This window comes from Monodelphis domestica, chromosome 4 (assembly GCF_027887165.1).
Source record: "Monodelphis domestica isolate mMonDom1 chromosome 4, mMonDom1.pri, whole genome shotgun sequence".
Classification (NCBI taxonomy): domain Eukaryota; kingdom Metazoa; phylum Chordata; class Mammalia; order Didelphimorphia; family Didelphidae; genus Monodelphis; species Monodelphis domestica.
Window position 1 is genome coordinate 126282624 of NC_077230.1, and position 27651 is coordinate 126310274.

Sequence of the window (27651 nt, forward strand, 5' to 3'; positions counted from 1 at the left end):
GACTTAGTCTAGAGTGCCTGGAACATAATAGTTTAATACATTCTTAAAGGCTGATTGATTAATTCACATAATGCAATGCATTGTAAAGGATGGAATTATACAATCAAAGTTTTAGAGGTAGAGGAGGATATAAAGCCCATCTAATCTGGCCTTTTCTTTTTACAGATGAATAAACTTAGGCCCAGAAAGATGAAGTGAGTTGTTGAGCAGCACATGGGTAATAAGCAAAGATAGGATTGAAGCTCAGATCTTCTGGCTCTAGCACCTATCTTCTCTCCAGTTTAAACATTTTACTTCCCTCCTTATTTATTTATTTTAATATATTTTTCAAAATTACATGTAGATTCAATTTTTAATGATCATTTTCTGATATTTTGTGATCATGTTTTCTCTCTTCCTTCTTCCTTCCCTGTAGGTATTTTATGAAGCAGTGTTCTGCTAACCAAGGAGTTCATATACCATCCCAATATGAGCTATCATTTCTTCCTCAACATTTGGATCAGAGTCATATGTCATCTGCACATTGAAATTATAATTCACATTACATGAATATGGAAAAAGCACTCATTTATACAACATACAACTGCATCACAGACAGGAAGAGATGATACACAAAGATAGTCCCTTTGTTTTGCTACACTTTGATGGCTTACAGAATCATATTTCACCTTTGACATAATTTTTAAGAAGAAACACAAAGAGATCAATAATCTTCAAAAAATATATGAAAAAAATTCATATCAGCTATATCTTTTCTTTTATTAGACATTATACACTATATATATATGCATATATATATATATATATATAAGGCTAAAGGTTATATAAACTGATGAAATAGAAAGCAAATGAAAGATAATATCACTTATGTTCATCCCAATAGCCACTAAGACCCTGGGTAGTTTTAGCAATAAAACCTTTTTTTTCAATGATGGCATACCAAACCCATGGGAAATTAAAGGAATCATCATGGAATTTTGATGCCTTTTGATAGTTGTAGCGATAAAGAATATAAACCAACAATTGAGGGGGGGGGTAATCAACTGTTTAGGTCAAATAAGACTTCTTTCTACTTTCCACTTCTCTTCATTTACTGATTTTCTGGAAGATTAAAAGAAAGCCTTTTCTGTTTGTTTTTCATCAAGCACAATTTTTGTAAGATTAGTATATTCAGCTCAGCAGTATCCAAGGATAGACCAACTTGATTTTCCTCTTGTCACCTTATCTGTCTGTTCTCTCAGTGTATTAAAAGGCCTCTTTGACACATTCAGACAGTTTTCAGAAAGATAAAGATGCACAAATCAGATACAGCCTGTCATTGGTAGCCAGCCAGGTCATCAAGGGCATCTGGTTGCTGCAGAAAAAGATTTGCATTTGTGCACATAAATGTCTGTTTAGTGGACCCTTCCAAACCACAATGGGAATGTGGGGCTGTGGCTTACAGTCTTTAATATCCATAATGGAGGAAAGGTTTTCAGGCTAAAGGGAGGCATTAAATGTCACAGTATTATTCCTACAGTTTATTAGATCACGAAAATCATTTGTTTTCCCACAGAGGAAGATTTGTGAGCAAGCTTAGGACTTGGTAATAGCATAAATAACAACAGCTCTGAGATTTGCAAATAGCTACAGTCATTAAGACAAGGTAAACACATGATTTAGTACCATTTAATTCTACAATGAACATGTGGAAAAGTAAACAATAAAAATGATGTATTAATGATAGATTCAGTGATGTCCATCTAGCAAAGCAAGATTATTGTTTTTTTAGGAAATAATCATCTAAGTTTCTATAATTTCTAAGGGATTAATGACCAGAAGGAAAGAGGCAATGGTCTGAGGCCATGTTGGTGAACCTATGGCATGGGTGCTAGATTGGGCTCCTCCATTCCCCCTCTCCACTGCACCTGCAGACATTTCTCACATCCCCTACCCCTCTGCCCATCAGCCCAGTAGAAGTGCTTCCTCTCTCCCCTGTCTGGGGTAAGGGGGAGGCTCACATGTGGCAGGAGGCTTCGGTTTGGGAGCTTGGCCTCTAAAAGGTTTGCCATCATGGGTCTAAGGCTACAGTTAGCTATGTATTATTGGTTATAAGAAAAGAAGTACGTGGTAGTGAATAGAGCACTGAGCTCAGAATAAGAGACCTGGTTGAAATCTTTCCTTTGACATTAGCCTGCTGTATGATCCTGGCCAAGTCATTTAACTGCTAAGAAAGGTCTTGGAAAAGATTTATGGAAATATATGGAGAACATATATGGAAATAGCTATAGAGGATAGCCAAAAGTATAAATGAAGATATGTGACATCAATGGGCCATAAGAGAGATAACTAGCTGATTGATGGGATGCAGTGGTAGAACTGAAGTCAGAAAAATGTTCATTCAAATCCTAATTCAGATAAAGACTAAATGTGTGAAATAGGCATGCCATTTAATCTTTCTTAACCTCAATCTCTACATCTTTAAAAGGAAGATAATATGAGCGCCCATTTTGGGGGTGGATTTGTGAGGATCGAATTAGGTAAAATAACAGTAAAGTGCTTTGAAAACATTAAAAACAGTATGCAAATGTTAGCTATTATATTTAAATGCATTGTACTTATTCTGGTTTTCCTATTCTCATAAGAAATTTTGAAAACACAGACATGTATGAGTATGGGTGTGTTATGGCTTAGGTCATAGCCAAATTGAGAGTCAAACACAGGGATAAAATAGCCATTCTTGGAAATTCATTATCTAAAGATGATAATTATAGGAATAAACCAATTCATCATTATCCATCCTTACTCACAAAAATCAATGTCATTAAATCCTTTATCAGTATGTAACAGAGCCTTTAATTAGTAGAAAGTGTGTGGGAAGAGAGGGGTGGTGGGAGACCTATGAGAGAAAGGAAGTGGATGTAGTGACAGAGAGGGCAGTCCTACCATAATAATTCTAGGCCAAAGAAGTAATTCATTCTTCAAAGTACCCCAGTCTTTGTCTAGCCAGGTACTTGAAATGGATTGGGGAATATAGACCTTAACTCTGGGCTCAATGCTGGTACTTGAATTGGACCTGGAGGAGGAAATATGGAAGCTGGATTTGAAATCATGGGTAGGATTTGCAAGGGATATAGGAGGTAAATTACTTCTACTATTCATTTAGAGGTAATTAATTGGATGATGTGTGAATGATAAGAGAGAGGAAATGTGTAAGACAAACAAATTTGATTGCCTCTGCAGTAATTACAAGTTTGATATTTAGTTGTACTATGGAATTTCAGTGAGTGTTTCCAAATATGATATTTCCTGACTAGGTTCAATTATGAACAACATAGGTAGATACATCTTCAGTAAGTCATCTCGATGTTTGGCATCCTATAGATGGAATGAATGTGCAAATTTAAGACCATATCTAAGTACTGTTAAAGATCTTTATTAAAATTAAAAAATTGTCTGTTGTTCACAATATTATTTATATGTGGCACAAAAATGTAAAAATGAAGAATTTTTTTCATTTTGTTTTATAATTACTTGTGAATGGGTAATTCCTTTTTTAAAATATGAAATATATAACATAGATCATGTTTTCTTTGATCACCTTATCTCTCTTAGGCCCAAAATTATTTCTTCACATCTTGGATTCCTATTAAATTCTTGATATGGATCCCTTCTACTTTTTTACTCTTCTTACACATTAATCCTTTCTACATAGTCAGCGAACTAATAATACGGCCCTTGTTATTATTCATTACACATAATATTCCATCTCTTCTCTCCTACCATATTAAGTGATGTTCTCCCTCTGGCTGAAGTGCTCTCTCCTCATGTCTGCCTATTAGATTCTCTGACTTCTTTCAAGATCCAGCTAAATCTCCACCCTTTATAGGAAACTGTTTTTCATCCCTTTAATTTTGGTACTGAAATATGTGGGAATATTGATGTTAAGTTTGTAGACTTAGTATATCAAAGATAGATGGCTACTTGATACACCTAATAGGGAATAGGATCTGCAGGCCCATCTAGGCCCAGAATGCTATCTGACTCTTAGATAAGGGTTTAGAAACATCAAAGATAGGTTCCATTATTATTCAATTGAAGCAGGATGGAAGGACTAGGAACAAAGGAATCCCTAACTATGAATTCTAGATATTCCTCTCCTCTTTTCTATTGGTTCTGCAAAGAACCATCTTCAATGTCTTCCAGCTGCCTATGTCTAAGCTCTCTGTCTATAAAACCCACTAGATAGCTATCTGATCTAACTAGTCCTCACATATAATGTTTGGATAAGTTTACAATTTATCAGAGTAGCAGCTTTGAACTCTCAATGAGTTCAACCCTCTTCAGCCTGGGCCCAACATGGCTTCAGGCTTTACCCACAGACAGGTTTACTGGCTTGCTGGCGGTTCTCTTCACAGATGTTAGGAAACATGCTCAGGACTCAGGACTACAGTTGGATGATAGAATTAAGAGATAAAGTTGATAGGATCTCACACCAGAATATTAGGACAGCAGGACTGGTAGCTTCAGCTCCACTGGGAACAGGTAGGCAAACTCCCATTTGGTTCAGAGAGGAACAAGCCACAGAAAGTTACCTCTTTAAGCTCTCCCAAGGACAGGAACCAATGGCCTTCAACTGTCCCAGTGTCTCTCTTATATCTTCCCCACACTCTAGAATAAGGTCCTTACAGTTCCAGGGCAGGCAACAAGTCCTCTTTGCAAGTCTTGCAACTACTCTCCATTTGCAAAGCTTTTCTTTCCTTTTCCTCATTATAGTGCCTTCCCTTCCTAGAATATCTGCAATTAATACTGTACATAACTTGTTTGTATGCTAATTTTTTGGTATATTATTCCTCCTCCCCTCCCCCAATACTGTGAGAACCTTGAGAACAGAAATTGCTGAATTTCTTTGTATCAGCACTCAGCATAGGGCCTCACACATAGGACATAAATGTAAAGGAAGGAAGTTTAGCAGGAATAGATTTTAAACTTCATTACAAAAGAGAAATTATCAACACTACCTGGTACTGGTTAAGAAATGCAGAGCTAGATCAGTGGAACAAAACAGACATAACACAAAAAGTAGTAAAAGATTATAGTAGCCTTAAATGTAAGAATCCAAGCTATTGGGATTATGAATTATTTGAGAAAAATTTCTGGGACAACTGAAAAGCAGTTTGGCAGGAACTAGATATAGGTATATAATATCTTACACCATTCACTAAGATAAATTCAAAATTGTTACAAGATATAGACATAAAAGGAGATATCATTTGCCAATTAGAAGAACTGAGAACATTATTATATATCAGATGTTTGCATAGGAGAGGAATTTATGAGTAAACAAAAATAGAGAGCACTGTGATATGGAAAATGGATAATTTTTAGTACATTAAGTTAATTTTCTTTTACAAATACAACAAAAGCTGCCAAAATTTGAAGGAAAGCAGAAAATTGGGGAAAATTTTTCAAAGATAGCCTCTCAGATCAAGATCTCATACCTAAAATATAAAGAAAATCTCATCAAATCCATGGGAATAAGAGCCTTCGCCTAGTTGATAACTAGGCAAAATATTTCAAAAGAGTTTTGGGATGAATCAAATCAAAGCAATGCATAGGTACATGATAAAGTACTCTAAATCACTACTGATTAGGGAAATGCAAATAAAACAGTTCTGAAGTATCATCTCATATCAATCAAATTAGCTAAAATGATAAAAGGGTCAAATGATAATTTTTGGAGAGGATGTGGAAAAGGATGTGGAAACACTAACAATGTTGATATAACTATGAACTGATCCAAACATTTTAAGAGCAATTTCAAATTACATCTAAGAGCCATAACACTGTATACATTATTAGATGCAGTAAAAATATTGATGGTTCCATTTTGCAAGATTGGGGAAAAGGAAAATAAACTATATTTTCCAGAATATTTATTTTAGTTCTCTTTTTGGTGGCAAAAAAATGGAAATCAAAGGAATGACCACCAGTTAGGGAATGGCTAAAGAAATTGTGGTATATGATTGTGATAGAATACAATTGCATCATGAGAAATGATGAGCAGAGGGTGTGGAGCCAAGATGGCAGCATAGTAGCAGGAGCCTTCTGAATCTCCTTCCAACCAATTATTACAAAGTGTCTCAAAAGGACAGAAATCAAAACCAAATAAGTAAAGGGGCTCTCCCATTAGATGCAGCATTAAAGATGGGCAGTGAGTGGATATTCCCATGCTATCAGGTAGAGAAACTGCACTAATCAAAGCACAAGCTGATCATCCCCTCCCCCAACAGATGAGAAAACTAATACTTAAATAGCCCCATACCAGAAAAAGAAATTGAACAAGCCATCAAATAACTGCCTAAGAAAAAAGGCCAGATGTATTCACAAGTGAAATCTATCAATCTTTTAAAGACCATTTAATCCCAATACTCTACAAACTATTTGACAAAATAGGCAAAGAAAGAGTCTTCTCAAGTTCTTTTCATGATACAATTATGATACTGATTCCTAAGTCATGAAGATAAAAAAAAAAGATGGGAAATTATAGACCACTATCCCTAATGAACATAAATGCAAAAATATTAAATAAAATATCAACTAAATGTCTACCATGTAGTATTTATACCAGGAATGTAAGGATAGTTTAATATTAGGAAAACCATGTGCATAATTTACCATATCCACAAACAAACGAATAGAAATCACTTGTTTATCTCAATCGATACAGAAAAAGCCTTTGACAAAATATAACACCCATTCCTATTGAAAACACTAGAAAATATAGGAATGAAAGGGTCTTTCTTCAAATAATAAAAAGTATTTATTTAAAACCATCAACAAGTATCATCTCCAACGGGGATGAGTTAGATGCCTCCCCAATACGATCAGGAGTGAATCAGGGATACCCATTATTACCAATACTATTTAATATTGTACTAGAAAGGTTAGCAGTAGCAATTAGAGAAAAAGAAAAAAAATTGAAGTGTTTGAAGTAGGCAATAAGGAAACTAAACTATAACTCTTTGCAGATGATATGATGGTATACCTAGAGAACCTGAGAAAATCAACTAAAAAGCTAATAGAAATAATAACTTTAACAAAGTTGCAGGGTACTAAATAAACCCATATAAATCATTAGCATTCCTATATGTTTCCAAAAAAACCCAGCAGCAAGAGTTAGAGAAACTCCATTTAAAATAACTCTAGACAAGATGAAATACCTGGGAATCTACTTGCCAAGACAAATTCAGGAATTATATAAACATATCTACAAAACAGTATTCACACAAATAAAACTTGATGTAAACAATTGGAAAAATATCAATTGCTCATGTGTAGGATGAGCTAATATAATAAAAATGACAATCATAAAAATATTAATTTACTTATTCAGTGCTATACTTGTCAAACTACCAAAACACTTTTTATAGAATAAGAAAAAATTATCACCAAGTACATATGGAAGAATAAAGGATCAAGAATATCAAGGGAACTAATGAAAAAAAATTGAAAGAGGAAAGCCTAGCATTACCAGATCTCAAATTATACTTTAAAACAATGATCATCGAAACTATATGGTACTGGTTTAGAGATAGAAGAGTGGATCAATGGAATAGTAGTAGCAGTAGTAGTCTCTTGGTAACCAAGGATGACGATTGTCTTTGTGCATTTTCATCTATGATAGATGAGTGTGCACAAAGACACTTGTGGGTGAAGGAGATTTAAGTGGAAAAGCCGATGTACAGAGACAGTCCCACTCTCTCGGCATTGGAAGCCTGGGTCCAATGGCATGAAAAGTCGTTACACCTGGAGACTTCCTCAGCTGCATTGGACGGACGTGTTGTCTTTTGTGCTCCAACACGCCCTAAGCACTCCACAGTGCTTTGCTGCATCACCATCTCAGCCATTGAACCTTCTCATTTGTTTCTTCCATCTGTTCTGCTGAAGCAGTCTTCACATGCTGGGTGAGCAAAGCCCTGGTTCACCAGGGGTCGAGGACCCGATGGCTACGCTCACAAGATTTAGCAGGCCTGTTGAAGCGATTGCCTGGGGTGTTGCGGCTGCCGCATGCTAGCAGCTACTGGGAGCCACAAGTGAGAGCTGGGTGTCAGGTGAGGGTCAGAGGTTGGAGAGCTGCCCTAGGAGGGCATGACAAGCCCTCCATACCAGAGATGCTACCCCTCCCTGAACACCCCATACACCCCTAGTGTTTGATAAATCCAAAGATACCAACTTTTGGGACAAGAACCCACTATTTGACAGAAACTGCTGGGAGAGATGAAAAACAGTATGGGAGAAATTGTGTTTAGATAAACATCTTATACCCTATATGAAAATTAACTCAGAGTCTGTAAATGATTTAAATATAAAGAGGGAAATCATAAACAGATTGGGTGAACATAGAATAGTATATCAGTCATATCTATGGGAATGGAAGGCATTTAAGACCAAGCAGGAGATAGAGAGCACCACAAAATATAAAATGAACAATTTTGATTATATTAAATTAAAAAGTTTCTGTACCAAAAAACCCAATGAAACTGAAATTAGAAGGGAAACAACAAATGGGTGGGGGGGGGGGAATCCTTATAACAAAAACCTCTGACAAAGGTCCCATTTCACAAATTTATAATGAGCTGAGTCAATTGTACAAAAAAAAAAATAAGCCATTTCCCAATTGTCAAATGGTCAAGGGAAATGAATAGGCAGTTTTTAAATAAAGAAATCAAAACTATCAATAAGCACATGAAAAGGATCTAGATCTCTTGTATTAAGAGAAATGCAAATCAAAATAATGCTGAGGTACGACCTCATACCTAGCAGATTGGCCAATATCTTGGACAGTAAAGGAAAATAATAAATGTTGGAGGGGGTGTGACAAAATCAGGACACTAATGCATTGCTGGTGGAGTTGTGAATTAATCCAGCCTATCTGGAAGGCAATATGTAATTATGTGAAAAGGGCTTTAAAAGAATGCATACCCATTTATCCAGGAATACCATTATTAGGTTTGTAGCCCCAAAGAGATAGTAAGGAAAAATACTTATACAAAAATATTCATAGCCATACTTTTTGTGGCAGCAAAAAATTGGAAAATGAAAGGTTGTCACTCAACTAGAGAATGGATGAAGAAATTGTGGTATGTGATGGTGATGGAAAACTATTGTTCTAAAAGGAATAATGAACTGGAGGGTTTCTATGTGAACTGGGAGAATTTCAATGAACTGATGCAGAGTAAAAGGAGCAGAACCAGGAGAACATTGTACACAGAAAGTAAAACACTGTGGAGCAATCCAATATAATGAACTTTGCTACTAGTAGCAATGCAACAAGGCAGGCCACTCCTGAATGACTTATGGGAAAGAATGTTAGCCACATTGAGAGAAAGACCTATGGGAGTAGAAATGCAAAATAAAACATATGACATTACTTATCACATGTATATATGAGTATGTGATTTGGGGTTTAGACTTTTAAAAATTGCTCTCTAGCAAAAATGAATAATATGGAAATAGGTGTCAAGTGATAGCATTTGTTAACCCACTGGAATTGCTTGTCAGCTCTGGGAGGAGGGGTAGGAAGAGAGGAGGGAAAGAAAATGAATCATGTAAATATTGAAAAATACTGAAAAATAAAAATAAAAAAGAAATGATGAGCTGATTCATATTTTTTTTAATCTCAGTGACTCATAACAAAAAAGGCTACTGTCACAGAAAGAACTGATGGAAACTGAATGCAGATTGAACCATACCATTCTTTATTTGCTCCAACAATTTTCCTCTAGTGTATGTGTCGTTTCAAAACCTAACAAATAAGGAAATATGTATTGTATAATAACACATGAAGAATCTATATTATATTAACAGCCTTCTTCTGGAAGTCAGAATGGAGAGGGGAGAGAGAAAATAAGGAATGCTAAATGCCAGAAAACAAAATATTTAAAATTATATTGATATGTAATCTGTAAAGAAAGAAAAATATATCCTTATTGATTGATTGGGGGTAATCTCAGAGGAAAGGGATTAGCACTTTGTAAGGATAATATTGAAACTGTACACTTACTTATATATATATATAATTTCTTCTTAGTTGTTGATAAGGGCCAGCTGATTAGGTGTTGATTGATGTTGGTCAGTTGATACACTCTTGGGCCTGTATGAATTGACTGGCTATACAAAGTCTTGGAGACAGATATATAAAAATATTTATTTAATATATTAAAGTTGTAAATAAATAAAAGATAATGAAATTGAAGGATAAGGGGTTCCCTAATAACTATGGGCTTTTTAACTCCTCCCACACCAACTTCCAAAGTCCTCACAGAGTCTTCTGTTTGGGTTTCCCCAAACCTATTCTATATTCTTATTCTAACTTATCCCCAAATTTCTATCTAAACTAAACCTATGTCCAAAATCCTTATTTATATATAGTTTTAAGAATACTGTCTCAAGATGTTTTCAGTAATTGTTGAACTGCCAGTCTAGCCAAAAGTTGGTTCTGGTTGAGACAGGAATACCCTGAGTAGGCGAGAGTTTGTCCTCTCTCTCTGCTTTCTCACAGAGATCAGAGAAAAAGATCTTTTCTTCTCTCTGTCAGTCTTTACTCTTCAGCCACTGCCAAAACAGTCACCTCTCTCTTCCCAAACTGCCACTCTGGTATTCACCAAAAGTTTTCACAGGGAAATGCCATGGAGTTCAGGAAGATGCTGCTTCTAGGACCAAGTTCAGATCCCAGAGAGAGAGAGAGAGAGAGAGAGAGAGAGAGAGAGAGAGAGAGAGAGAGAGAGAGAGAGCTCAGAGAGAGTGTCAATTACAAAGTCCAACCTCCAAGAATTCTCTGAATTCCAACAGAGGCTTTGGCTCCAAAACTCCAAAGTGGGCTTTAGACAGTTTGAAAGGTTCTCTCCTGCCACTTAAAAATCCTTATGTCAAGCCTAATCCAATTTTACCTCTAATAATTAAGAAGGACTAGGAAATTCCTTTGCAGAAGTTAGGGTTTTAGCCAGCACTTGGTTGAAATTTTAGCACTTATCACAGAAGAGAATGTGAAGAGAAAAGAAACCAGAAAGAAATCTCATTAAATCAGGCTAAAATTTTCTAATGATAGATTGCCAGAGCTAGCAGTCTAGAAAAATTAATATTCTAGTAATGGAGATGCTGGAAAATACTAAATATAGAAAAGAAAGTAATTTCTTAAAACAGCACAGACTAATCATTGTCCAATATTCAACAAGCCTTTTCCCATTATGACTGAAAGGGCATGTATGTCCCTAAGGCAAGTTTCTGCTTTGAGGCCAGGCAAGAGCAAAATTTATAAGGTATTGAATAATCGAAATAAAATCTCCATCACTGATCTACTTAGGATCAGAAAGCAGGTCACACTAATAGGTTGACAAAGTTCTATCTACTTAGAAAAATTGAAAAAATATTCTTTTCAAAATCTAACATTTACTTTCCATCCCTAATACAAGTTCTTTGAATTGTATTTTTACAGCAAAGGGCATAGTGGGGTCTCATTTCAATAGATGTTTTCAGGAATATCATGCGATTCAAATGAGAAAATAGATATAAAACACTATGCAAATTTTAAGCACTATATAAATGCAATATTATTATTGTTTTTTTTAATTCTTTTACAATCATCAGAACTTCAGTCTAGTGCTGATTGTGTTCCTTGAGCCTTCAACTAGCTTCCAGTTGAGCTCAAGTCCATTCAGGGTTAACAAACTGACTTCTTGTGGGGAAAGGTAATGAGAAAAAAATAGCTGGATAGTATGCTACATGACAGTGAACAAGAGTTTTAAATAACATAGATATATGTACATAAGTATGAATATAAGACTAGGAAATAATTCTTGAATTGTTTACAAAGTAACAATCAAGAATTGCCTTTGTGATAAATACATTGTGCTTAGGTTCTTTTTAAATCTTAAGGCCTTTGGTTTGAGGCCTTATTTATTTATTTTGTCTTATTTACAGCTTCCTTGACATAAGCATCCATTTTGTCTCTCATAGTGGCATGCTGATACAAATTCCAAGAGATATAAATCTTTAGGCAGGAAAATGATGTAGATTTTATTTTTTGGAATTAATCCATGTGTGTGTGTGTGTGTGTATGTGTTTGTGTGTGTGTATGTGTGTGTGTGTGTGTGTGTGTGTGTGTGTATGCACAAGCACATGGCAAGGTTTATTTCTTAACAAAATTGTAAGCTAAGTTTGTTTCAATATATTTTACATTTGTTCCTGGTTGCCCTTTAAATTAGATCACAGGACTAATGAGGCCATAAAATGGGATTTGATTCTTACATAAGCCTTTGTTCTTTGCCCAGCTCCCTAGCCTTAACATAAATCATTGCTTCCTAAATTCATGCCAGGAAATACAAGGAAATCTGGATTTGAGAGTTTATAAGCACTGATGGAAATCACCACCCCTTCCATGACTACAAGATTGTCCATAATACTCGTACTAATAAAAAATAAAAGCCCTTTCCCCAAACATCTGGTGCTTTCAGACTAATTCCTTACTTCCTGCTCTTCCACTGTAATGCCAGAGGACTTATATTCAGATCCTGCTTCTGATAAGATCTTGTCTCTACCTCTATGACCTTGTACAAGTTAGTACTTAAGCTTCCTAGACCTGTTTCTTTATCTGTAAAATGGGTGTTGGACTAGATGACTTTGAAGTTGACTCCAAATTTTGTTAAATTATTTTTTGATGTTGAATCATATGAGTTATGGAACCCTGAATCAATATTTTCCCTTGTTTATGGAAACTATTTCTAATCAATAGGCCAGAAGAATTTTTTTCAGAAGAAAGCTTTTAAGTAAGGATTAAGTAATGAGAACTGGACTGATGAAGGAGCAGGGACTAAGGTCAACTATTAAGCCATTTATTCTCCCAGCATTCATCTGGCTAGATTCAGAGTGAATCAAATGTGGCAACAACTTCTACCTTAATTGTGGAAATGGAAAAATAAAGGGCCTATTTTATTTCCTCAAATGATCTAGAATATTAATGTGTCCTTGACACCTGGGGGCTGGAGAGCTGTGTCAGAGAAAGATTCATAGCTATGTTAAATTATTTTAAATTATAGAGTTTTTTTGTTTGGGGAATTTTTGTTTTGTTTTATTCCCATTTAATCGTAACACAGACACAGAAGTGATCTCACTCTAAGTATAGGAATAAAACTATGGAGAGGTCTTGCTAAAACATACCATCTATGAGGATTAGAGACATGGGGAGACAAAGACCAAAATGACATAATATAACTTAAATAAATAATGGAAAGTCATTAGAGGAGATTGGGGTAGGGTGGCTTTCTTGTTATTAAAATATGAAGATGACCATATATTATATCTAAAATATGTCAGTCAATTCAGTGAAAAAAGAGATCTATAAAGCCAGCTTCTTGTCATCATTTGACTAAACAGTCATTTGACAGGCTATAATTTTTAGTGCTCAATCATTTCTGTTGACATTATGTGGATTCAGCTTAGTACATATTCTCTGAGTATTAATGGTTTCTGTTCATTTAAAATGTCTGAGTGTAAGTCCTTAGTATATTTTAGATCAATGATGTTGAACCTTTTAAAGTGTGTAATTAGAATCTCTTACCCTAAAAACTAAGATCCCCAGCAAAACTATAATTCCTAGAACCATACTCACTTCCTGTCATTATGTACTGATATAGACAGAATATAAATTGGGTGGAAGTCCATCTCTCTCTTTCCTTCTTTTGGTGGCTTTGGTGGAACAGGGATTTTTGTATTTTTTTTAAACCCTTACCTTCCATCTTGGAGTCAATACTGTGTACTGGTTCCAAGGCAGAAGAGTGGTAAGGGCTAGGCAAGGGGGGTTAAGTGACTTGCCCAGGGTCACACAGCTGGGAAGTGTCTGAGGCCAGATTTGAACCTAGGGCCTCCCGTCTCTAGGTAGGCCTGGCTCTCAATCCACTGAACCACCCAGCTGCCCCCAGAACAAGGATTTTTGAGCAGGTAGTAAAACTTAGTCATGTGGTTATTTTTTGTCAGATAAACTTTATAAATGTAATACTTGAAGCATTGCACATTAATTTAAATATTAGAAAAGACTGAGTACTCAAACTGTAACCCTCATGCCACATGTGAGTACCCTGCCTTAACTGAGATAGGAAGAAACATTCCCACTGGGCTGTGGGAGGAGGATGCAAAAAATGTACTCAGGCTGAAGTGGAGATGGGGAAGAGAGCAGTCCTCTTTGACACATGTGCCATAGGTTCATCATCATGGTTTTAGACTATCAATTCTCTCTCTCAAAGGGCAATAAAAGGATAGAAAATGGAACATTGTCCAAGCTTGGCTTACATTTTAGATAGAGTAGAAATTCAGCTATGAAAACTCTATCAAATCTTAACTTGTATAATTCTGATAAAATCCATCTTCCTAAGTTCAAACATAGTCAGGGATACTTACTTTCTGTGTGATCCTGGGCAAGTCACTTCTCTCTTCTTGCCTCAGTTTCTTCATTTATAAAATGAACTGAAGAAGGAAATTGCAAACCACTCCAGGATCTTTGCCAAATAAGTTCATTAAGATTTAGACATAACTGAAAAAAAACTGAACCACAATAGCAAAGATAAAATAATCCCTATCCTCAAATAACTTATAAATGTTATAAGGTAGATATATTAAAAGCATTAGAGTTAATAATAAATAGATTATTTTTGGCAATTGTTGTAGTGATGCAAATAGATTTGTATGAGAGTTGAAGAAAGGGGGAAAAAGGCTTTGGAGATCTGAGACACCTTCAGAGCTGAGACAGCATGTAAGCTATGACATTAGTGATGGGTAGAATTTAAGTGGACAAAGCCAAGAGGTACAGTGAATTTCAAGTACTGGGGACAGCATGAGCAAATGAAAAGAGGCAAGAAAGCAATGAGTGTGTGTAAGAATGAAAAATAGAACAATTTGAGAGAAGGTCAAGATGAACCTTATAAAACTTGGGGCATGATGAGATCAAGGGAACAAGTAGAAAGGTTTACCTTGATAAAAAGAAGGTCAGAATTTTTTTTTGTCTTACAAAAGAAGACAGGATGAAAGAGGAACAAGATGTAACTATTCATTTTAGTTCAACAATCACATATCAAATTCCTTCTACCATATAGAGGACTATACAAGGCACTGAAGAGAAATATGAAAGTTAGCTATAATATGTTCTCTGATGTCATAGCATACAGACAAATAAGAAATACAGAGAAATAATTGTTATATGAAACAAAGCTTATTAATGCAACAGAGAATGTAAACCAGTAAATTTCACTGGTTTTTGATTCATATGAATAATAAAACGAGAATCATGTAAAGAGAAGTGAATAGGTCATTATTGATACTGGAAACTTTGAGAAGTTTAATGGGAATATTTAATTAGTCTTTAAAGGATAGTAGACACTTTTTTCTAGGGTCTGTGTAAGGCAGTAATGGCTAACTTTTTAGAGACTGAATGTCCAAACTATAACCATTAGGGTGCATGTGAGCCCTCCATCTTACCCCAAACAGGGGAAGGAGAAAGCAGTCCCATTAGACTGCTGGTCAGAGGGGCAGGTGTTGTGAGAAATATCCTCAGGCAGGTGTGGAGTGGAGGAAGGGAGTAGCCCCTTTGGCATGGCTCTGGCATGCAAGGCATAAGTTCACCAGCATGGGCATAGTGCTTTAAAATTTGCCAATCACTTCAGAAAGATAGTTTTTTATCCTGAAAACTGGAATATATATGCTATTATTATTATTATTATTACAATTTTATATATGAGAAAATTGAAATATGACTACCTTAAGGAATTTCCTCATGGTCATTCAAAAATTCAAAAAGTGTCTAAAACTTGATTTGAATTTGTCTTCCTGAAATTAGGTCAGGTGCTCCATTCACTGAATCTCACAGCTGCTTCTAATGTTATAGGTAGAATAGAGTTATTTTATTGTGAAAGCAGGAAGGGAATTCCATATATGGGGATTAGTGTGAGAAGAGACACAGAGAAGGGAAAGTGTCAAACATAAAAGAGGGATATTGAATAGATCAGCTGGTCTGGAATATAGATTTGTTTAATACAATCTGGTATGGCATAGCAATGAAAAAGCTAATTGATGTCATATTTTGGGGAGCATTAAAAATGTGAAAAAATTTGAAAATTGCATTGTAAGCAATAGGAATCCATTAACAAGTTTTCAACAAAGGAGTGATGTGATGAGGTCCCAGAATAAGAATAACTAGTTTGGCAATATTCTGATAGTTATCGGTAAGGAGGCAAGAAGATTTGTCGGGAGGTTAATGCAATAAACCATGTAAGGCATAATAAAGGGCCTGAACCAAAATGGAGACTATGGGGATATAGAAAAGAAATAGAAGTGAGAGATATTACAGAAGTAGAATCAATGGCTTTTTCTTTTTTTTTAACATTATTTTATTTGGTCATTTCCAAACATTATTGATTGGGGACAAAGATCATTTTCTTTTCCTCCCCTCCCCCCCCACCTCCACCACCTCTCCAATAGCCGAAGAGCGATTCAACTGGGTATCACATGTGTTCTTGATTCAAACCCATTTCCACGTTGTGGGTATTTGCATTAGAATGTTCATTTAGAGTCTCTCCTCAGACATGTCCCCTCAACACCTGTAGTCAAGCAGTTGCTTTTCCTTGGTGTTTTTACTCCCACAGTTTGTCCTCTGCTTGGGGATAATGTTTTTTTCTCCTAGATCCCTGCAGATTGCTCAGGGACATTGCATTGACCTTAATGGAGAAGTCCATTACCTTCTATTGTACCACAGTGTATTAGTCTCTGTGTACAATGTTTTCCTGGTTCTGCAAATTTCTCTGGGCATCACTTCCTGGAGGTTGTACCAATCTCCATGGGATTATTCCACTTTATTACTGCTTTTAGCACAATAGTATTCCATCACCAACATACACCACAATTTGTTTAGCCATTCTCCAATTGAAGGGCATCCCCTCATTTGCCAATTTTTGGCCACCACAAAGAGCGCAGCTATGAATATTCTTGTGCAAGTCTTTTTCCTTATTAACTCTTTGGGGTACAAACCCATCAGTGCTATGGCTGGATCAAAGGGCAGACAGTCTTTTAGCACCCTTTGGGCATAGTTCCAAATTGCTCTCCAGAATGGTTGGATCAGTTCACAACCCCACCAGCACTGAATTAATGTCCCTACTTTGCCACATCCCCTCCAGCATTCATTACATTCCTTTGCTGTCATATTAGCCAATCTGCTAGGTGTAGGGTGATAACTCAGAGTTGTTTTGATTTGCATCTCTCTGATTATAAGAGATTTTGAACACTTTTTCATATGCCTATTAATATTTTTGACTTCTTTATCTAAAAACTGCCTATTCATGTCCCTTGCCCATTTATCAATTGAAGAATGACTTGATTTTTTGTACAATTGATTTAGGAGGTTTTTATAAAGATTGTTTGCTTCCCTTCTGATTTTGGTTACATTGGTTTTGTTTGTACAAAAACTTTTTAATTTGATGTAAACAAAATTATTTATTTTACATTTTATGACTCTCTAAGTCTTGCTTGGTTTTAAAAACTTTCCCTTTCCAAAGGTCTGACATGTATACTATTCTGTGTTTACCCAATTTACTTATGGTTTCCTTCTTTATGTTTAAGTCATTCACCCACTTTGAATTTATCTGGTATAGGGTGTGAGGTGTTGATCCAAACCTAATCTCTCCCACACTGTCTTCCAATTTTCCCAGCAGGTTTTATTGAATAGTGGATTTTTGTCCCAAAAGCTGGGATCTTTGGGTTTGTCATAGACTGTCTTGCTGAGGTCACTTACCCCAAGTCTATTCCACTGATCCTCCTTTCTGTCTCTTAGGCAGTACCAAATTGTTTTGATGACCACTGCTTTATAGTATAGTTTGAGATCTCGGACTGCAAGGCCCCCTTCCTTTTTATTTTTTTCCATTATTTTCCTGGATATCCTTGATCCTTTGTTCTTCCAAATGAACTTTGTTATGGTTATTTTCTAATTTAGTTAAAAAAAATTTTCAAAGTTCAATGGGTATGGCACTAAATAAATAAATAAGTTTAGGTAGGATGGTCATTTTTATTATATTGGCTCATCCTACCAATAAGCAATTAATGTTTTTCCAATTGCTCAAGTCTAGTTTTAGTTGTGTGGAGAGTGTTTGGTAGTTGTGTTCATATAGTTCCTGTGTTTGTCTTGGAAGATAGATTCCTAAGTATTTTATTTTGTCTAAAATGATTATGAATGGGATTTCTCTTTCTAGTTCTTACTGCTGTGCTCTGTTGAAAATATATAGAAATCCTGATGACTTATGTGGGTTTATTTTGTATCCTGTAACTTTGATAAAGTTGTTGATTATTTTGATTAGCTTTTTGATTGAATCTCTAGGATTCTTTAAGTACACCATCATATGTCATCTGCAAAGAGCGATAACTTGGTCTCTTCCTTGCCTATTTTAATTCCTTCAATTTCTCTTAGGTCTCTAATTGCTACTACTAGTGTTCCTAGTGCAATGTCAAATAATAGAGGTGATAATGGCCATCTTTCTTTCACTCCTGTTCTTATTGGGAATGCATCTAGTTTATCCCCATTGCAGATAATATTAGCTAATGGTTTTAGATATGTACTGTTTATTATTTTTAGGAACGACCTTTCTATTCCTATGTTTTCTAGTGTTTTTAATACGAATGGTTGTTGTATTTTATCAAAGGCTTTTTCTGCATTTATTGAAATAATGATGTGATTTTTGTTGGTTTGCTTGGTGATATGGTCAATTATGTGGATGGTTTTACTAATATTGAACCAGCCTTGTATCCCTGGTATAAATCCTACTTGATCATGGTGAATGACCCTTCTGCTCACTTGCTGGAGTCTTTTTGCTAGTATCCTATTTAAGATTTTTGCATCTATATTTATTAGTGAGACTGGTCTATAATTTTCTTTCTCTGTTTTTGGCCTGCCTGGCTTTGGAATTAGTACCATGTTTGTGTCATAAAAGGAATTTGGTAGAACTCCCTCTTTGCTTATTATGTCAAATAGTTTGTATAGTATTGGGGTTAGTTTTTCTTTGAATGTTTGATAGAATTCACTGGTGAATCCATCAGGCCCTGGGGATTTTTTCTTAGGAAGTTCTTGGATGGCCTGTTGGATGTCTGTTTCTGATATGGGATTATTTAAGAAATCTATTTCTTCTTCTGTTAGTCTACTTTGGTAGATATTCATCCATATCACCTAGGTTGGTATATTTATTGCCATATAGTTGGGCAAAGTAGTTTTTAATGATTGCCTTAATTTCCTCTTCATTGGAGGTGAGGGCCCCCTTTTCATCCTTGATGCTGTTAATTTGCCTTTCTTCTTTCCTTTTTTTAATTAGGTTGACCAGTACTTTGTCTATTTTGTCTGTTTTTTCAAAGTACCAGCTTCTAGCCTTGTTTATTAGCTCAATAGTTTCACTTTCAATTTTATTAATTTCTCCCTTAATTTTTAGGATCTCTAGTTTGGTTTTCTTCTGGGGATTTTTAATTTGTTCGTTCCAAGTTTTTGATTTGCATTTCCAATTCATTGATCTCTGCCCTCCCTAATTTGTTAATATATGCACTCATGGATATGAATTTTCCTCTGATTACTGCTTTGGCTGCATCCCATTAGGTTTGAAAGGATGTCTCACCATTGTCATTTTCCTCAATGAAATTATTAATTGTTGTTATGATTTCTTCTCTAACTATCCAATTTTGGAGTATCATATTATTTAATTTCCAATTAATTTTTTATTTGGTTCTTCATGTACTTTTACTGATCATTATTTTTATTGCCTTATGATCTGAAAAGGCTGCATTTATTATTTCTGTTTTTATGCATTTGTATGGTATGTTTCTCTGATCTAGTGTATGGTCAATCTTTGTGAATGTGCCATGTGGTGCTGAGAAGAAGGTGTATTCCTTTTTGTCCCTATTTCTTTTTCTCCATATGTCTATTAATTCTAATTTTTCTAAGATTTTATTCACTTCTTTTACTTCTTTCTTATTAATTTTTTGATTTGATTTATCTAAATTTGATAGTGGTTGGTTCAAATCTCCCACTAATATGGTTTTACTGTCTATTTCCTCCTTCAATTCTCCTAGTTTCTCCATTAGGAATTTGGGTGCTATACTATTTGGTACATACATGTTTATTAGTGATATTTCCTTATTATCTATAGTCACTTTTAATAAAATATATTTACCTTCCCTATCCCTTTTAATCAGATCTATTTTTGCTTTGGCTTTGTCAGATATCATGATTGCAACTCCTGCCTTCTTTCTATCAGTTAAGGCCCAGAAGGTCTTACTCCATCCTTTAATTATGACTTTGTGAGTGTTTACCCACCTCATGTGTATTCCTTGAAGACATATGGCAGGGTTTTGGATTCTAATCCATTCTGCTATTCGTCTATGTTTTATGGGTGAGTTCATCCCATTCATGTTCAAAGTTATGATTGTCACTTCTGGACTTCCTGGTATTTTGATATCCTTCCCTAATTCTGACCTTTCTTCTTTAGCTATAACCTTTTAAGCCATTGATTTACTTTAAATCAGTCCCCCTAGTCCCCTCCCTTGATATGTTTCCCTTTTTAGCCCCTCCCTTTTTGTTATCTTCCCCTCCCCCCTCTCCTTCCCTCCCTTTTTGTGCTCCCTCCCCCATATCCCCCTTGGTTTTCCCTTCTCCCTTACCCTGTTTGATAAGATAAAATTCAAGATCCCAATGGATCTGGATGCCCTTCCCTCTCAGAGTTGATTTCACTGAGAGTAAGGTTTAAATAAAAACTCTTTTCCTCTCCTTCTTATAGGAGAATTCTTCCCCTCTACTTCCCATGTGTATCTTTGTGTGAGAAAGATTATTCTATTTAGTTTTCTTTTCTATTTCTTGGAGTATATCTTAGTACCATCAATGATTCCTCCCTCCCTTTTTCTTTCTCTCCCTCTGCTTTCTCCATATCATCTTGATGCCCCAAAATTTCCCTATCCATGATTCTTCTTACTACTCTAATGATACATACAATTTTTGAGAGTTACACATTACATTTTCCCCACATATTAATATATATAATTTGATATAAATGTAGTCCTTATAGAAGAGAGTTTGAATAAAAGAAACAGATAACATTTTTCTCCTTTTCCCTTTCCTTCATGTTTCCCTTTTCATGTTTCTCTTGGTCTTTGTGTTTGGATGTCAAACTTTCCAAAGAGCTCTGGTCTTTTATTTACAAACACTTGGAAATCTTGTATTTTGTTGAATGCCCATAATTTCCCCTGGAAGTATATATTCAGTTTTGATGGATAGCTGATTCTTGGTTGAAGACCCAGTTCTCATGCTTTTCTGAGTATCATGTTCCCTGCCTTACCGTCATTCAGAGTGGAAATTGCTAGGTCCTGTGTGACACTGATTGGTGTTCCTTTATATCTAAATTGTCTTTTTCTGGCTTCTTGTAAGTTTTTTTCTTTTGCTTGAAAGCTTTGGAATTTGGCAATTACATTCCTGGGAGTTGTCTTTTGGAGATTTAGTGTAGAGAGTGTTCTGTGGACTCTTTCTATGCATATTTTGTCCCCCTGTTCTAGAATCTCTTGGCAGTTTTCTTTGATGATATCATGTATTATGATATCAAGATTACTGTTTATTTCTGGCTTTTCTGGTAGACCAATGATTCTCAGATTGTGTCTCCTTCCTCCGTTTTCCAGGTCTGTCACCTTGTCAGTGAGATATTTTATGTTATCTTCTAATTCTTTAGTCTTTTGACTTTGCTTTATTAATTCTTGCTCTTTTGCAAGATCGTTGTTTTCCAGTTGCCTGATTCTTATCTTCAAAGCCTGGTTTTCCTTTTCAGTTTGGTCTGAACTGTTTTTGAGGCTTTGAACTGTTTCTGCATTTGCATATTATGATTTCTCAGATTGCTGAGTTCCTTTTGCATTGTTTCCCATTTTTCCTGCCAGAAGGCTTCCATCTTTTTGATAATTTCCAATTTAAATTCTTCAAGAGTTTGTGGAGAATTTCCATTTCCTTTGGAAGGTTTTGGAGCATTTGTTTGTGTTTCCTTTCCTATCTGCTCTGTATTTTGTATTTTTGGCTTCATAAAATGTGTCCAAAGTCACCCCCTTCTTCTTGATTTTCTTGGTGTTTGGAGTCTTTTGCACTTCTGTACTTTTTTGCCATCTCTATGGTTTTTCTTCCCCTTTTTGGCCAGAAATCTGGGTGAGGAGGACTGGCTCTTAGTGTATCTGTCTGATGGTCCAAGGTTTTTGCCTGAGGTAAATTGTCTGTTCTCCTCAGCTGCACTGTCTTCCCAGGGAAGCCCAGGGTCTGCCCTCCCCTGGCTGCCAGTGTTTCAGGTGCTACTACTCTCAGTTCCCTCAAGTTGCTTCTCTGCTGCCTTACTTCCACACTCTGAGCCTGGCACAGCACTTTCTGCAAGGTACCTCAGTGCCTTTGCCGGCCCTGAGGTTCCTGTCTTTTCAGAGGGCCCTGTACTCTAAAGGGCGGGGGGATCCTGGCCTCCTTGAGCTCTGAGGGATCCTGATAGGATTAAGTTCAGCTGGGTTGTTCTGGATGTGCCCCAAGGCAAAAACCTTTGGTGAGACTCCAATGGTAGGACCCAGCCAGGAGGCTATAGGCTCCCCCCTTCTCTCTCAGGCTGCTTCCCTGTCATCTGTGTTGGGTGCCCCAAGACTGGCCCAGGTTGCTTTCAAGGTACACCCTTCAAAACACCACCTTTTCAGGGTCTGAGGTTCCTGTCCTTTCAGAAGGCCCTGCACTCTAAGGGGCGAGGAGTCCTGGCCTCCCTGAGTTCTGAGGACTCCTGATGGGATTAAGTTTAGCTGGGTTGGTCTGGATGTGCCCCAAAGCAAAAACCTCCAGTGAGACTTCAATGGAAGGACCCAGCCAGGGGTTTACAGGCTCCCCTCATCTCTCTCAGGCTGCTGCTTCCATGCCATCTTTGTTGGACACCCCAGGACTGGCCCAGGTTGCTTTCAAGGTATGCTCTTTGGAATAGCACTTTTGCCTGCTCTGAGGTTCCTATTGCTGCTGTGGGCTCAGAGCTCTGGGTTGGGGGGAGGGGTCCTGGAACCTTCCTTCTGCCTTCCCCTTAGACCCAAGTGTTCTAGGATTTTGGCTTTTGGGGAGCTTACCTTTTGATTTGAGTCCAAAAGGAGGGTTCCCTGGCTATGTCCTTTTGTTAAGTTTGTATTTCAGTCCCCTAGGCATTCAGTTTGAGTTCGGTAAGAAAGGGTTTTCAGAGGTCTGAAATTTTGCTGCTTCTAGGCCACCATCTTGACTGGTAGTCCTAATCAATGGAGTTTTATAAGTGGTTTATAATAAGACATGAGGAAGCACCCCCCCCAAAAAAAATACTAAGGTTCTGATCATAGAAGAATGAATGAATACATATTGTTGTTGGGGAAAAAAAGTAAAGTTGAGAAATTAAATGAAAAACATTTTAATTTTATTTGGAACATCTTAATTATGAGATGTTGCAGAAATATCCAAATATAGGTATCTTAAAGGTAGATGAGAATATAGATGTGGAACTTGGAGAGAAATCACAGTTGGAGTTAATGGATTTCAACATTGCCTTTGGAGTACTGCTAGGTAAAGCTGTGAGAGAGAATATGATTGCCTAGGCAGGTCATGTAAAACAGGAGAAAATCATTAGAAAGATCACATGATACAGAAATCAATTTGAAGGATAAAGAACATGCAGAATTATTAAAGATCCCAGAGAAAAATTGTTTGGAGAGGTATGTATGTTGGGGTGGAGGATCAGGAGAATGCACCTGTTAATGCAACTCAGAAAAAAATATTGAAAATGGAGGAACATTTCACATTGCATTGAAAAAGGGAAGTTTCATGATTTCACACTGGATAATATGATGTACTAGAAAATACAGTGGATTTGAAGCTTAACTTCCTAGCTTTAAGAAAGGCTGAATAAAATTTAATTTAATTGGCTTCAACAATTTTACTGATTGTTTCAACTTTTTCTCAGCTTCAGTTTCCTCTTCAGTAAAATGAAGATAATTTTACTTTGAGTACTTACTTCAATAAGGCAGTTATGAAGATCAAATGCCCTAATGTCTGTCAAAGGACATCATCATCAATGACATAGAGTACAAAAATCTCTTTCTCTTCTCTCTGAATTATCTGACATCATCCCCCACTGCTCTTCACATTTAGACAGCCCTGCAACACAGCTAGAGGTAATCTTTATAAACCAGCTCAGCTGATCCGAAAGGAACTGGATAGGCAAAATCAAAGAGGGAATGTCATTCTAAATCCATAATGGTCAGTGAATGGTACTAACCAGATAGGAAGCCTATTACCCAGAAAGAGGAAGGTTGAGGAAATGAAGATCAAATTGAAGACCAAAATCAAACTAATTAGAATCAATGAAAGAGGTCAAAATAATATTTCAGACAGGGGTCTGCTAAAGCCTATTTCTTCTTTAGTTAAATTTTCAGTGTGATTATTTACAAATGCAATAAATCAGAGCTTGATTTAAAAAATACTCTTCATTTAGACTTAAGAGAGTGAGAGAGAGGATGCTAATAATGCAAGTTAAATATGGAAGTGTATTCTGGCTACATTTTTTTTCCTGACGAGCTAGTTATTAAACATTTACCAACACACCACTGATCCCAGAGTTAAAGAACTTGAAAAGAATCCTTTGAATATGTTAATTCTTCTGGTGTAAGAACTTAGTCCATAATTGCAGTTTATAACCTGGATAACCTTGGGTGAGTAATTTAACCTCTTCAAGTCAATTTAAAAATGCATAAAATAAAGAGTTCAATTAGATGATATTTAGGGGTTTTTTTGCCTTTCTAAATCATAATCCTGTGAACTTTATTAGACATTATTTCATTAGCTTGGTTCAGATTATTGTATATACTTAAAAGTGATAAGACTATACTTATTTCAAAGAATTTTCTAATTCAGTCTCTTTAATAATATAGATCAAACTCCCTAACCTCATAGTTGGCATAAATTATTGAGGTATTCCAACACAGTATGACTATTCTTTAATGGTTTTAATATTTTAATATTTTATTTCTCTTTGAATGTGTTTGTTAGATTTTATTCTTGTGACATCTTCAGGTTTTATAGAGAGGGGTTTATAAAGAAGTAGAAAAAACACTAGATGTAAAGTCTCTGGTTACCTGAGTGACCTTGTATAAATCATTTTTTTTTTGTTTCAGTCTCTTCAATTGTAAAATTATGAAGATTCCTAAAATTAGATTCCTTTAAGTTACCTTCTGGGTCCAAATCTAGAAATTCAAATTTTTGAGTTCATTTAAGAAAATAGAAATTGAAGAAGGAAAGGCTAATATTAGTTAAAGCAATTGATATGAGAAGATAATTTTGTTTAGTCACTTTCTTGTTCTATAATCAATCAGCAAGGAGAACCCTGAAACTCTTGACATATAAGCAAATAATGTCTGCTGTCATGAAGAAGGTGGGGGAGATTAGATGCATAGAATGAATCTTTTATAATCTGCCCATAGGTCTGGATTTTTTTTTTTCTTCACATCTTTTAGGAATTCAGGTTGACTTGGAAGGTAGCTAGTCTACATCCTGGCTTCTGACTCTAGCTACCTCTTGCTTTTTTTCTATTTGGATTATGTTGACAGAATTATTAGTGTGGAAAGGAAACAAGACTGACAGTTTGTGGGGGAAGGGCCCAACTGGGAGTGGCCTGATTTTTTCAAATTCTATGCAGGCCTGATTTTTTCAAATTTTTGACAAAAATAGGTTGGAAAACCTAGCTGGCTCTGCCAAAAACTGTAATATTTATTTGGAAAAGGAAATAGGAAGATTGAAAAACAGGGGATAATGGGAGGTTTGTAGCAGGGTATTGAGGAATTAAGGGGAGAGAGGGAACAGTGCTAGGTGAGGCAAGGGAGGGAGATGCCCCCTGCTGAGAGGAAGCCGCAGGGGTCTGATAAGGACTCTTTGTCTTTTAAATGACTGAAACTGAAATTTAGCTCCCTCTATGACTAGAGTTTATAAGACCAAAGGCTTAGGAGGTCATCCCTTAGCATATACTCCATTTAAATGCATACAGATAGATTTTATCAGTATGCCAAAAGACAAAGGGTTTAAGTATTGCCTTGTCATCATAGACAGACTGACTAGATGGCCAGAAATTTTTCCTTCCAAAAAGAACAATGCAGCACTTGTGGTCAAAATCCTATTAAAAGAAATCATACCTAGATTTGGGATTTCCTCAAAATTGGACTCAGACCATGGAAGTCACTTTACTCAGTCAATATTAAATGAAATTTATAAAAATCTAGGAATACAAGCAACATACCACACACCATATCATCCCAAAGTTCAGGGCAAGTGGAAAGATTAAATAAAGACATTAAAACATTGATAGAAAAAATTTTGCAGAAATACACCAAAAATGGACAAACATTCTTACATTAGTTCTGTTCCATCTTAGAACACTACCCAGTGGAGATTTACACATCTCTCCATTTGAGATGGTATATGGACATGCAATTTGGCAAGGAAGGACTTATAAACCAGCTTACATTGCCATGATAGGTGGAGATTGTCAATTAACAAAATATATACAAGCTTTACAGAAAAGAATAGCAGAATTGCATGAAATGGGCTTGATACAACAAACAGTACCCCTGGATTATAATTTGCACAACATCAAACCAGGAGACATAGTATACTTAAAAAATTTCAATAGAAAATTGGCTACAGACATAAAATGGACTGGACCACATGAAGTATTACTTACTACCCCAACAGCTATAAAAGTTGCAGGAAAAGACTCATGGTTTCACTGTTCCCATGTGAAACCAGAAAAAGTTCAACACCTCTGTAACAGACATCAAAGATAATTAGACAACAGATAGTATTGAGAAATGAAAACAAAAACTGATTAACATAAAAAGTACAACACAAAGAAATAGTAGTGACACATAATGTTTGAGACAACTTTCCAGCCCAGAGGAAAAGCAACCCAGAGGAAAAGCAACCCAGAGGAAAAGCATCCCAGAGTAAAAGCAACCCAGAAGAAAAGCATCCCAGAGGAAAAGATTTTAAACCAGCCCAGAGGAAAAGCATCAAGAAAAGATGCTAGAGACAACAAACAAAGAGGAAAAGATGAAATGGACAGCTAAAACTTTGAACTTTGTAAATATGTTTATATAAGAAGAGGACAGATTGAAAACTAGACATATGTAAGACTGAGTGTGTTGAAATAATAAAACAAAAGTAATTTCACATATTAGGGAAATAGCATGCATCACTACATAACATGGAAGAAAGAAGAGATCCATCAGTCAACATAAGAAGTGGAAATCTGAAGAAACTTGATAAGTATTAATTCAACACAAAACTACTAGACACAAAACACAAAATCACAAACTGACATATTGAAAGAATTTGTTTATATAAACAAGTGTCTGAAATTGCAAAATGTAAATATGTATATAGTTAGTTCCATAAGATCTTTGGCAAATAGAAAGATCAACAGATATTTCTATTTGGCTGACATCATGATATGGAAAAATGTGTATTGATGTATTATATGTAAATAATTTCTGTAAATAAGGTATTAGTTTTAGTTAACTTAGAATAAGTAGTATTAGCACTAA